We start from the raw sequence: 12,909 nt of genomic DNA, 5'->3' as shown, positions 1-12,909 counted from the left end.
AGCTCTGAGATGGATCACTGGGTAACATGGTGGATGAAGTGGGGTTAGACCTCTAGACATAAAAGAAAAAAGGCAAGGCTTGGGTTCATCGCAGGTTACTGGGAAAGCTTTTCAGAGTTCAGGCAAAACGCTGATCCTAAAGCAGTTTTTAGGTTGTGAATAGCTTTGGCTGGGATGAAGGTGAGAAGCTACACTGAGTAAAACCATAATTTATGCAAACCTACAAAGTAATCCAAACTTCGCCATAAACCTAATTTCTATCTGGTCTGGAAGAAAAATGGGGCAAAATCCTCTCTGGGGAAAAGAAGTGGGGTCAAGGGCTGTAGTTCCAGTTGGGGCTTGAATTCACAGAACTCCAGGGCAAAGGAGAGTGTCTGCAAGAGAGACAGACATGTCAGGTTAGTGGCAGGCTAGGATATCCCACTGTGAAGGAGTGGAGGTTAGTTTGGATACATGTTCAGTCAATGCTAAGGCCATAACTTGTTTCAGATTGACTGAAGAAATTATTCCACATTTGGTTTCTGAAGCCGCCTTTTGATCTGGGGCTTAACTGCAAGGCTGGGGAAAAGACCAATCAGTGTTGGGGTACAAGCTGGGATCTGCCTTTGCCAGTGATAGTAAATGCTGCTGACAAGCTGGTTATACAGACCTGGCTGGACTGTGTTGGGTGTCAGTGCCAGTTTGTATTCCTGTGATGTTTATCCTTGCGGATCTGGATGGTCTCACTGACTTAGTGGAAAAGCTAGGCTTGTACTTAGAGTGATTTTGCTTAAGTGAGAGAGGAAAATCTCAAATGACAGCCTGTCTTAACTTGTGTGGACTGTTTCTACACAGATATATAAATAAAAGCTAGAAATTATGGGTATTTTTCAGGAGGCTGAAAAACTTCAGGTAAAATGCTCTTCAAATATAATTTTCTTCTTTGAATTTGCTTGGATCTTGGCAAATATTGCAGCAGCACAGATGATACCAATGTGTACTGAGCACACTGACCTTTCAGCAACTTCCCTGCGTGTCAAGCATTGTATCTTTCTGGGCCCTTGGGAATTGCAGGATGCTGGAAGCAAACCCAAGCAAAACTATAAAAAATCAATGCTCTTGATTTCAAAGAACAGCAAAATACATGAGTCAGTCACAGAGACATAATCCCTTACTACCCTCCTTGTCATGCCCAGCCACGATTTCATTGGAAATCAATTTTAAGTGCTATCCTAGAAGGGTCTTCTTCTGACTACATTTTTCACAAGTCCTTTGTGTTGGGGAAGATGAATCAGGGAAACCTTATAAATATGATTGCTTAGCACAAGATTCTGAAAATATGAAACCTATAATCGAAATAGAAATGGAAGCTTACTTTGAGTTGTAGGATACCGAGCCTTAGTTACTATATAACCTGAAAACAATAGCCTAGCCAGCTGAAGGAGAATCCCTTTTGATGGAACGATACCTTTCTGCTGGCTAAGAAACCAAAGGTCAATGTAGCAAAACAGAAGAGTCTAAAGAGTAGTTTTTAGAGTTTAAAATATAACATAGTATGGTAATGTAGTAGTTCTTATAGGCTATATGTAGATCCTATAGGATTTTGTGTCTTGTATTGGTTGGTCACTGTAAATTAGAATATTCATCACATAAGGAGATATAATGCATTGTAAAAAGGACCTCGCTCTCTTCACTCTACTCTTACCTCTCTTAGCTCTTCTTCTCGCTCCTCTCTCTCTCTTAACTTTTACCCCCTTGTTCTTTCTCCCTCTCTCTCTGGGACTTCCCTTCAGCCGAGGCTGGTGGCTGAAGGCAAGGCCCCTTTGCAATAAAACCACGTATTCTAGAATATCTCAGGTCAGCAGAATTCCTTCGCCCTGCTGTCTGCAGATTCCACCTACACCTTTTTTCATGGAAGCTTTAAAAAAAAACCCTAAGAAGGTGGCTGACTAGTGGTAGCTGATGAGTTAATTGAATGCCTGGCTTTGAGGGGAAGTAAAAAAGTGTGCCTAACTATTACCTGGTCACTGAAGAAACTGTCCAACCTGCTTGCATCTAGTGATGGAGCTGCACACCTCTGGGTAATAGCTGTTTCTCACAGTGTTACCTAAATAAAATAAGTAAAATAAATGGCAATGTAAAATTCTGTTGTACATTACATGTGTTCTATAAATCTAACTCATGGTAGACTTGGGTCTGTAAAGCACCACTCTTATTACATGGCAAAGGAAAGTTATGGCTGAATCAGTGAAGGAAGTCACAAGGCCTAGGGTTTCATCTTTATTGTAGGCTTCCTCAGGAAATTTGGACAACTCAGGAACTGTGGACAAAGTGTAAATATTTCTATTCTGTAATTTGGACAACATCGAGACACAAATATTGTGTCTCGATGTTGTCCAAATTACAGAATAGAAATATTTACACTTTGACATAAATATACAATTTTTTTTTGAAGAGGATCTTAGAATAAAATGTTTTTTCTGTGTCACTAACATGTTGCATCCATCTGGGCTTGTGGGCTGTGGCATGGGATAGTTCACTTTCTTACCTGAAAACAGATACTTTTGCCTACTTTTGCTCTGATGTTGTGCTTAGATGTAAAGAAAAAGCATCAAAGCCAATATGTATAAACTGCAGCAGTTTTTATCAGGCTGTGATTTTGCTTCATTAGTATCTGCTGTCTAGATTTCATCATGATTTTGGGAAGTTGATGACTCATTGAACTTGTGATGAGTGGATCTTTGTGGGTTAAATTATTGTCTCCTATTTCATCATATGCACATTGCACATAATGTGAAGCAGCTCTGCCTTAATTTGCTTTATCATTAGTCATTACAAGTAAAAATTAAGAAAGAAGTTCAGAAGGAGTTTTCATGCACATGGAGTGTAAGACTGAGAGAGGATGCCGGTTTAATATTTGCTTTTGCTAAATAATATAAACCCAGCTTGCCAAGGACAAGCCCCGAAGGTATCACAAATCTAAGATTTGCTTTTTTAAAGTACAATCAGTAAGAGGCCTTTCTGTGGTCACTCAGAGGCAAATTGAGAAAGAACAGTGCTTGGTTCCCCAAGGACTTGTAAAGGAGAAGGACTATCGAAATCAGCCACTGTACTTTGAAGCCTCACAAACAGCACACTGCTCAGGAGCACCATGTCAGGGAGAAAAGGAAGATGTTCTCTAACCTGTGTAATGAAGCACTGCTTCTCCACTGATCTCAACAGTGTAATTATAGGCTTTCTTTATACAGCACATGAGATTCCAGCTTTTAAACATTTTTGCAATAAGACTATTGAAGACTTGAGGTTCTTTGCTCATTGAATAGTATGGAAATCTTGAGCATATTCTGGAAGTTGATAGTATGAGAAAACATTTTTAAGTTGTGCTTGTCCAGCAGAGATGATTTTGGAAAAAGAATTAAACACAACTTCTTTACCATTAATGATCATGGAGAGAAAAGGGAGAATCTTAGGCTTTTAATATTCTTTTAAAAATTGTCCAGATGGCACAAAAATAGCCTGGGTAGCTTTTCTGGGATGGCGTTAGGACACAGCGTTTGACTTTGTATCTTTGTGAATGGTCAGTTGAAGCATTGAGGAACTTCACTATGCTGAGCTAATTTTTGTGGGAACAGAACTCCAGAAGAACTGAGTTTTAAGATGAGGAGCTGGTCAGAGGCTGGAACACCTTCTTGTGAAGAAAGGCTCAGAGTGTTGATGTTGTTCAGCCTGGAGAAGAGAAGCCTCCAGGGAGACCTTTAGGCAGCCTTCCAGTACGTGAAGGGGGCCTACAGGAGAGCTGGATAGGGACATTTTACAAAGGCATGGAGTGATAGGACATGGGGGAAAGGCTTCAAACTGAAAGAGAGTAGGTTTAGAAATAAAATTAGAAAAAAAATTCTTTACTGTGAGGGTGGTGAGGCACTGGGGACAGGTTGCCCAGAGAGGTTGAGGCTCCCCCATCCCTGGAAGTGTTCAAAGCCAGGTTGGATGGGTCTCTGAACAACTTGGTCTAGTAGAAGTTGTCCCTGCCAAGGCAGCGGAGTTGGAAGTAGATGATTTTGAAGATCTCTTCCAACCTAATAGCATATAATTGAATATATTTCATTCTTGCTTTAGTATAAGTGAGTTTTTTAAGCTCAGATTTGACCAGTGGTGAATGATATCTTGGGTCATTCACCTCTAACTACCAAAATATATTTAAAGCAAAGGATTCTTTCAATATGTTTTACTATTTGCATGTTTTAACTGGGGCAGATGAAAATACATTGCTCATTTTGAAAGAAAAATTGTACATGACAGGAATACTAAAAACCAGAAGCAAGTACTTACCTATTCCTACTTAAGAATAAAATTTGGGTCACCCTCTGTCATAAAGAAATCAAAGTCATGCCAGCAAAAAGAAAAATGTATTTATAAAGTAGCTATAGTCTACATTTTCTTTATTCCACCAAAGCATACTGACAGTGTGTGACCTGTGACCATGCAACAAGAACAAGTGGAATTAAATTTTATTGCTCCTGGAGTTGTTTTATTCCTTTCATCATACAGACACTAGGGAAACTAAGGAATGGTTATGAGCCAGGTGAGCTGGAGGGTTTTCAAATAACTGCACATGCAGAACATGTATTTTTCTCTCTAAGTTATATTCTGATTATATTCCCCTGTAGGAGGGACAGAAAATAAACTGAAGTCTGGTCAAAGTTACATTACAAAGTTGTCTTTGACAAAAGGTGCCTTTCATTTACACAGATTTATCACTGCGAGTTTTCTGTGACTCAGCAAACTGTGGGCTTTGGCTGTCAGAATTAAATAGTCTCTTGTGGCACAACGCCAGGGTTCAGTGTGCTTTCATTTAGTGTTATCAGAAACTGAAAGTCAATAAAATTTTATAGAAGCAAAATTTTCCAGCGTGTCCATGACCTTGCTGGAGAAAGTTGTGCATTCAGCAGTGCCAGCTACTGTCTCTCATTGTTCAGAGGTTGTCTTCACTGTGGTTTGTGTCTAGAGTTTTGTACAGAAGGAAAAAGATGAACTTTTGTGACATTTTAAAATCTAGTCTTACGATGTGCTACAATTTAAACTAGATTATGCATAGACCCACCATGTACTGAATTGGTCTTTCCATCTTGCTTTGTCAAGACCTGCAAGGCAATAGCTCTCCATTAGAACTTCAAAAAAGGATGATTTTCATTTCTGCAACACTCAGAGGGTGCAGAAATCTGGCTAGTTTTTCTGAACATCCTCTGTATTTCTTTCTAGATGGAATAAGTTTCATTATGTTATTATGAGCCAAGCCCGTAAGTTCATGAAGGCATTTGCTAAATTTTCTGAAAATATTCTGGAGAATTAAACCGGGAACTTTAATTTGTATTAATTGGATTCACAGCCCAGAGAGTGCATATCTTTTCACTTCAACAGTCTAATGAAATAGATCCCATATGGCCTCACTTCAGGCTTCATGACATTGGCTATGTCTCGCAGATGGGGTTTCTAAAGCTTCCCATTGCCTGGATGCTCTGTGCTCTCACTGGTCTGTTCTTTTTCTTTCTCACTAGGATAATTCCTCTCTTGTTAACTGGACGACTGCTCCTTTGTTTTCAATGAACCTGATACATAGTTCACAAATCAATTGGCAAAAAACATCCAATCTGTTTCTGCTGTAGAAATACTGCAGTGGATGCTAGTGTTCTGCTCGATGTTTTGGAACCTTTCCCACAAAGCATTTAATTATGTTTTCTCTTTCCATGATTACCTTCACTCTTATCTCGATCATTTTTCCTGGCTGCTTCACCTGTCTGTATAAACTAGATAGCAAAGCGGCATAATCCTTGGACTGGAAACAGAGATATGTCCTGATAAAGGACCACTTCTTTTGTAAATATTGAACCTGAGTCCTGAAATGCATGCTGGTTAAAAACCCATACTGTTAGATATTAACAGATGATACTTACCAGAGCTTAGCATTGAAAATAAGACAAAGACAAGAATAAAAAAGAAAAAAAAAAAAGGTGGCAGCTCCTTGCAAATTCACTTGAAAACTCCTGGGATAAGGTGGTCCTTCAAGTAGGTCAGCACAGAACTTCAGTGAATAATAACACAATGAATACATGTGTGTAAAATCACCTTCCTGAAGTCATAGCTGTTTCAGCAGTTGACTCATTATTACCTCAAACCAAAGCAAACCAGACCTAGTTTGATACTATCTGGTGGCGAAAATAAAATCTTATTTTGCTGATAAGACTGAGTGGAGAAATAGGGCCCTAGAATACAATATAAATCCCAACTCCTTCTCCTGAAAAACATTATCAGATGCATGTGTTCACCCAGGGCAGTTCATATTCAGCAGCACTATGCCATGTTTATTGTTACTTTGACTTTTATGTACCTATGCTGGTTTTGGCAATGGAAAAATCAAAATTTTATGTAACAACAGAAATACATCACCTACCTACATGCTTCAGGAAGCCTCTTTTCATGTATGAAAAGGTTGGAATAATGGTACCCAAGCAAGAAACATCATTATTACTGCTTAATAATTTGAATGCTGCATTCTCAGTGATCTTGTCTACAGTTTGAGAGGCAGGCCAGCAGTCCCACAGGCTGAGCTCTACCTAAATATTGTCACCTGGAGACTTGTTAAAATATTTTATCTTTCCACTTCTTCAGTGGAGTGGTGAAGGACGCTCTAGTTTGAGATCACTCATTGCTTTCTAGCCTGTTTTTTCTTTTCATGGGAACACACCAAGGTTCTACATATTCATGCTCTTCTAACACAGCCATGTGGACCATGTTCTTAATGTTGACAAGACAACATAAAAATCTTTTCTCCTTTAAAATTTTCCTTTGCTAAAAGAATATTGTTTCTGCATTTTCTGCTTTTGACAGCACTGTAATGCTGCTGCTGTTTAATCTCATGCAAGAAAGTGAAGCTGGAATATGTGTAAAGGAAGGGCACATTGGTACTCACCTGTGTGAAAGAGCCAAGATATTCTCTGAGCCCTGCATTCATAGAACTGTGCTGATAATCAGAATGTTGAGATAAGCTAAAAGACTCAATTTTATTTATAATAAATCTCAGCTAAGTAGAAAAGTGAACTCTAGGCCTGCTGTAAAAAGGTACCCTTAGTTATAAAGAGGACAGGTTGAGTGTATGAGCTTAACAATGTGACTAGAATACAGTTGTACCATGAGAAGGATATTAGAGAGTGCTGGGAACCACAGCTGTCTGCACACTGTGGAGTTATTTCCTCATCACTATTCTGGAGCAGTGCTTATCCAGGAGGAAAAATAGCAGATGTATCAGGCCTTCAGCTTCCACTAACAGATATATTGGTGCTTAAGGCATGAAGGGAAAAATAAAGTTATAAATGAGTTGTATTAACAACAAACCTACTATTATCTGCTGTCATTAATGAAGAAAAAAAAATTGCACAAATTTCTAAAAACTCCCACTAGGCTGCCACTAGCACACATCTCTAGCAGGACATCCAGCACAACATGAAAAAACAAGAATGTAAGGTCATGAAAAGAACTTTAAAAGATGAGATTCTTCTCACAGAGCTTTTGGTAACTAAAATAAAGTCCTCTGTATTGAAGTGAGTCACTGGCTACAGAAGGAAAAAGAAACCTTAGTAATGCAATTCATCTGACCCAATTTTAAACCTCAGCTAGAGAAAATATTAATTGTACCAACCAATGTGAATAATTCAGATGAAGATATGTACATTGTGGCCTCATAAATTGACATTTTTGTAAATGAGTTCCCAGAGCCACATCTTGTAAATAAGTCAGTTTATAAAGCTTTGTAAATATTAATAACTCCTCATAATTACTGTTATGAGGGGTACTATATTGATGGGTTTTCCCCATTTCCTGCCCTATGCTTCAAATAGAATTGAAATGAAAACATGGGACCAGTTCTTGCAATAGCTCCAGACTGGGAGATGTTTTTAGGAAGCACTTATGAAGAGATCTACAAATGACAGGCACTGTGATTCAGTGACAACTCTGATGCTCTGCCAGAGTAAGACTTTTAAGGCAAATGCCACTTCAAAATCAGTCTGCTTAAGCATGTGAGAACCACTGTGGCAGGTTAGAAAGCGTGTAGTATCCACCTCCCTTATTAAGCATAGGATCACCTGTGACATGCATGTCAGAGTTTCTGCATTCAGACCAGTGCAGTACAGGAGGCTGGGGAGGTATGGGAGCCTGGGTCAGCAGGTTGTCCTCCCAGGCCTCTGTCTCCTTTCTGGGGACAGATGGGGCAATTGCCTTGAGTGCAGCTAGAGTGACCCAGAGCAATGAAGCCTCCTGATCCAGATGCCCCCCTCTTTCTCCACTGCCCTCAGAGTGACTGGAGAGATAATCCTCGTAGCATGGAAGTGATACAAGGGCTACTAGTCTAGATTCTTAAAGACGGGATGTATACTCTTATCTTCTCTCTCTTCTTCCCCTCCCCCAAATACTAGGAAATTCAGAAAAGAATTTTTACCTCTTTGAATCATAAATGATGAAATGGATAATATTCCTCTTTGCATCCATGAAAAAGATAATCTCAAATGAATGTGCATTCTTTGTCACATTCTACTATGTAATTTGATGATGTAAGTACCTGGAAATGTCAATAGCATCACTGTATTACAAAGTCCTTTACAAAGGATGTTAGCTATCATTATCGCCATGGGGTTAAGAGACTAAAGGGACTCATTTTAAGTGACTCAAAAAGGAGCAGAAAATCCAGGTAAAAACATTTTAGAATCCTCTGCCCATGTGGTGACACCGTCAGGATTTTTTTCTCTTTGGTTCATAACCAACATGATGTTCCAATGCAGCTGTTCAGTACATCTGTATGCAACTGCAGTTACAAGGGGGAAATGAGGTATTGTATATAGACTCCGCATGATAATGTAGCCACTGCCTTGAGCTGAGCACAAGACTGGGAAAACAATGTGACCTTAAGAAAAGCTTAGCAGTAAACTGACTCAGTGCCTATGCATGAATTGTGGATTGCTCTATAGCTTGGTCCTAGATTTCAATTCTCACTGTCACTCACTTCCTACACAATAATATGTCTTAGCTGAACAGCCCTTGCTAAATCAGAGACAAGCTCACATAAACATCTCTATTGTTGTATTAGTTAAGACCAATTTTCTTTTGTCCAGTTTAATGTGTCTGTCAATGGCCAAAGCGAGAGCATAAAAATGCGGAACTATTTAGTGATCCCTCGAGATCGTTTCCCATTCAGGCAATCATTGGATTAGGAAATCCTGGTATGGACAACACAGATCATTGTGTTCAAGTCTTTTATGGTTCTGTTCCAAATCATTGTGTTTAATCCCTTTTCCAGATCCATTTATATATTTGGCCTGCACAAAATCCTGTGTAATGTTAAGGTGCAAGAGCAAGGCTTTGTTGCGAGTTTCAGTTTTTGGCAGGGGCAAAACATTTGTGTAGCTCATTTATCACAGCATATTGTATTTTCTGTGGTCTGGGAAGCTGCTACTGGATGCAAGCTGTGACAGCTATTGAATGCCTAGTTTGGAGGAAAAGATGTTAGGAAAGCTATTAGAAGAATTCTGTTATAGCCTGGGGAACAAACAGAGTAAGCCAAATTTTTTATGAGATTCTTCAAAGTGCCCATAGTTACATAGTGATATATATGGTTGTTTTAGCCTGGTGTTTATCATCCTTAAAATACAATTTGATACAAATTTTAAAGAAGTAAAATATTTTTGTACCTTGACAAAGAAGGCCATTTCAGAATGAGAAAGTGTGGTTAGAACTGTGAATGAGTATTAGAGTCATCTCTAACAAAGATCAACAATTCAACAATTCAAAATCGACAACATCTCAATTTGTGTCTGACTCTGGGGAAGATTTCTACTTGTCTTTTGTCACTAGACTTTTCTTACATGCTTTGTCCTACTATTCTTTCCTCCTCTGCTCTTGGACCTAGCTCCAGTGTTATCCTTCTTACTTCCATTGGCCTAAGCATCACTGATATTTTATTTTAAACAGTGAAGGAAAGGTCAGTGCACACTAGTAATCAGTTTGTAAATATATTTTCTACTCTAATTAGACCTCAGATACAATGTGTAGGTGTATGTGTAGTCACAGCATTGCAACATTTCATTCAGGAAATGAAAGGAAACTTACAAGAATGTTGCAAAGATTTCCTCTTGCCCTTACGGTTTTGAAACATGAAACTTCTTATATGAGATTTATCACAACCATATAATGGTGCTAAGAATTTTAGTTCTGTTTTAAAAACTAACTTGGTCGTTCAAGAGTCTAAGTTAAAACGTAATCAGTCGGCCTTCACCTCCCTAAATATTTTACCCACTCTGAAAACCAGTTTTACTTTCAGAAACAGTGAGGAGACTGTATGTACTTTTTACCCCGTCCCACCTTCATGGCTTTGGTACTACAAATAAGGAACTCCAAATTAGTTTCCTGAATGCCACTTTTACAAAGTAGCCCAAGACCTGAATTTCCAGGATTCAAAACAAGGCAGATCCAATGGCTTTTTAACATAAAATGCTCCTGAAATCAAATATCTATGCTGTTTATGATAATACAATAATCATAAAAGGCTAAAAATGTGATTTCCTTATTTTAGACACCAGACAGCAAAGAGTGATTTGCCAATACAGAAACTATTTCCACTGGTATCTTTACTATCCACTGTTTTATCTACTCTACAAAACCTTCCTGTCTTAAAGGGAAATATCTTCACCCTGATTAGGATAGATTTTGAGGATATTTTGGAAAATCTTTTGAAAACTCATTAATTAGGAGTGGAGCTCCAGACTTTTGAAATATATCCTTTTTATCCCTTACTTTTGGTTTTACGGAAATATCTAAATTAAAATGAGTGACATGACTGGAGAGAATATCATATCGTGAAGGGTTCTTTAATCCAACAGATTATTCTGATGGGTCTTCCATCATTTCAAGTCTTAAAACCAAGATAGGATATCCTTCTCAGAGGTAATGAAAATGCATGGCCTTCCTTAGAAAGCTGATGATGATTTCTTTTGACTTTGGAACTCGTGAGTCCCTGGGATTCTTGTTCACAGTAAACACCACTTGCCAGTGTGACTGATGTCCACCGAGTTTGAACCATCTGTGCATGTTGCTTTCTAAAAGTCCTCTCTTCACATCTGTTACGTGGGAACTAATCTAATATCTGTGGCTTATCACAGACTTGCTAGGGTAATAAGCAAGAATAGATAAATAAAAAGAAATTAAAAAGATACAAATGGGAAACATAATGCCTAATAGGAGGCAGAAAGAAATAACACATTTATTCATTTGGCATAACTGCTGTTACTTGAAGATATAGGCAATATTATATTCCATATAGTTACCCTTCTGAGTTACATCTCCCTAAAGTCAGAGCTGATCTCATAAAGTGATGCTGGCTGCTTCAAAGAAAAAAGTGTTTGGGTCAGACTTGCCACCAGCCAGAGAGTAGTTATTGATGGGATTATGTGTCATGTGACCTACAACAAATGCAGAGAATAAGGTAATAGTATATCTGTAAAGGATAAAAACTTATATGGTGGCAATTGTAAGAAAATAGTTGGCTTTAATTACTGAAAAATTATGTCACCTAGGGCCCCTGTGGATTAGAAACATCCTTAAAAAGAACTGAACAAAGAAATCCAGAAAAAAAATGCAGAGATGCAAAAGTGTGGATTAATACAGTATCTGTAAAAATCAAGGCAGTTCTCTATAAGTTTGGGTTTGTGATAAAGTATCTTCTTTCATAGGCATTACTAAAAAACTTTAAGCTGTTTGCTTTCATGTTAGTGGGTTGCCTAAAATGTTTACAATTTACCTCACCAGGCTTGTACTAAGACAGTAACTCTTGCCAGTCTTCCTCACAGATGCAGAAACTAGCTTATTTTCTGATTAAGTAACATCTTCCAAGTTCTTGGAACTGTTTTGAAAATAAGATTTCATGTAATCCACCAAGAAAACTGAAGTGGTCTTTCCATCCCTCCACTTCATTATTAATTTTTGTGGAGAGGTGGACAATCAGAGACTGTATTAAATTATACATTCCATAAAAGGTAATAAGATAATTTGATATTGTCAGGAGAATCTACCTCTGTTAATGCTTAATTCATTGAATGAAACTGCAAGAAAGTATCTTAAGTTCATTATTAGCCAAATGTAGAAAAATGTCAAAGTTCTGTGTACATCAAGGAACAGAAATACTTTCACGTTAATTTTTTCCAGACCACATTACAGCATATCCACTTGTTACGTCAATCCAGATCTAATTTGAAAATAAAAAGAAAATATCTTTCTGAAGGTATTCTCCACATTCTGCACAGCTATAGGGTATCTTCTAGATGTAGCCAGATTTGTGAATATGTTTCTGGGATATTAGTTCTCAAATCAGCAAGACCCTTATACTTCTCCCCTTGTAACTTCTGTGCTTTGTAGGGTTGCACAATATTTTCCATAACCGTTAGGAGAAAAGTGAGGTACAGCATGGTATTCCTGGGAACAGTATTAGAAGAATGAAAATGCATGTTTCTTTGCATTTTTATTCAGTGATTACAGTTCAAACACTGCCACTGTTCTATTCCCATATAAGACTGTGAAGAGTAGGCTGCTCAAAACCTATTATTAAACAATGAAGAAAACAAGACAGATTAGGATATGCAAAGCACAGCTCAGTGGAGTTCTTTTACATATTCACCTCAGTGGGTCACAGTCCAGATTGCAAAGGCAGGACCGAAAGAACTGCGGATCTGTAGGTCATGAGATTTTAAAATACAAGTAGAACTGAAATACAAGTAGATTTTTAAAAATGCAAATAGAATTTGTAAGTCTCCAGAGTTTGCTCAGAATTTCTAGGTGGTTTTCATCTGCCAAAAGTGTGAAAATGCGGTGGAACCAGAGTGCAGGTACAAG

The sequence above is a fragment of the Chamaea fasciata genome, unplaced genomic scaffold, assembly GCF_029207755.1.
Source record: "Chamaea fasciata isolate MVZ Bird 193981 ecotype frontalis unplaced genomic scaffold, bChaFas1.0.hap1 SCAF_6, whole genome shotgun sequence".
Classification (NCBI taxonomy): Eukaryota; Metazoa; Chordata; class Aves; order Passeriformes; family Sylviidae; genus Chamaea; species Chamaea fasciata.
Note: the sequence above shows the minus strand (reverse complement) of the source record.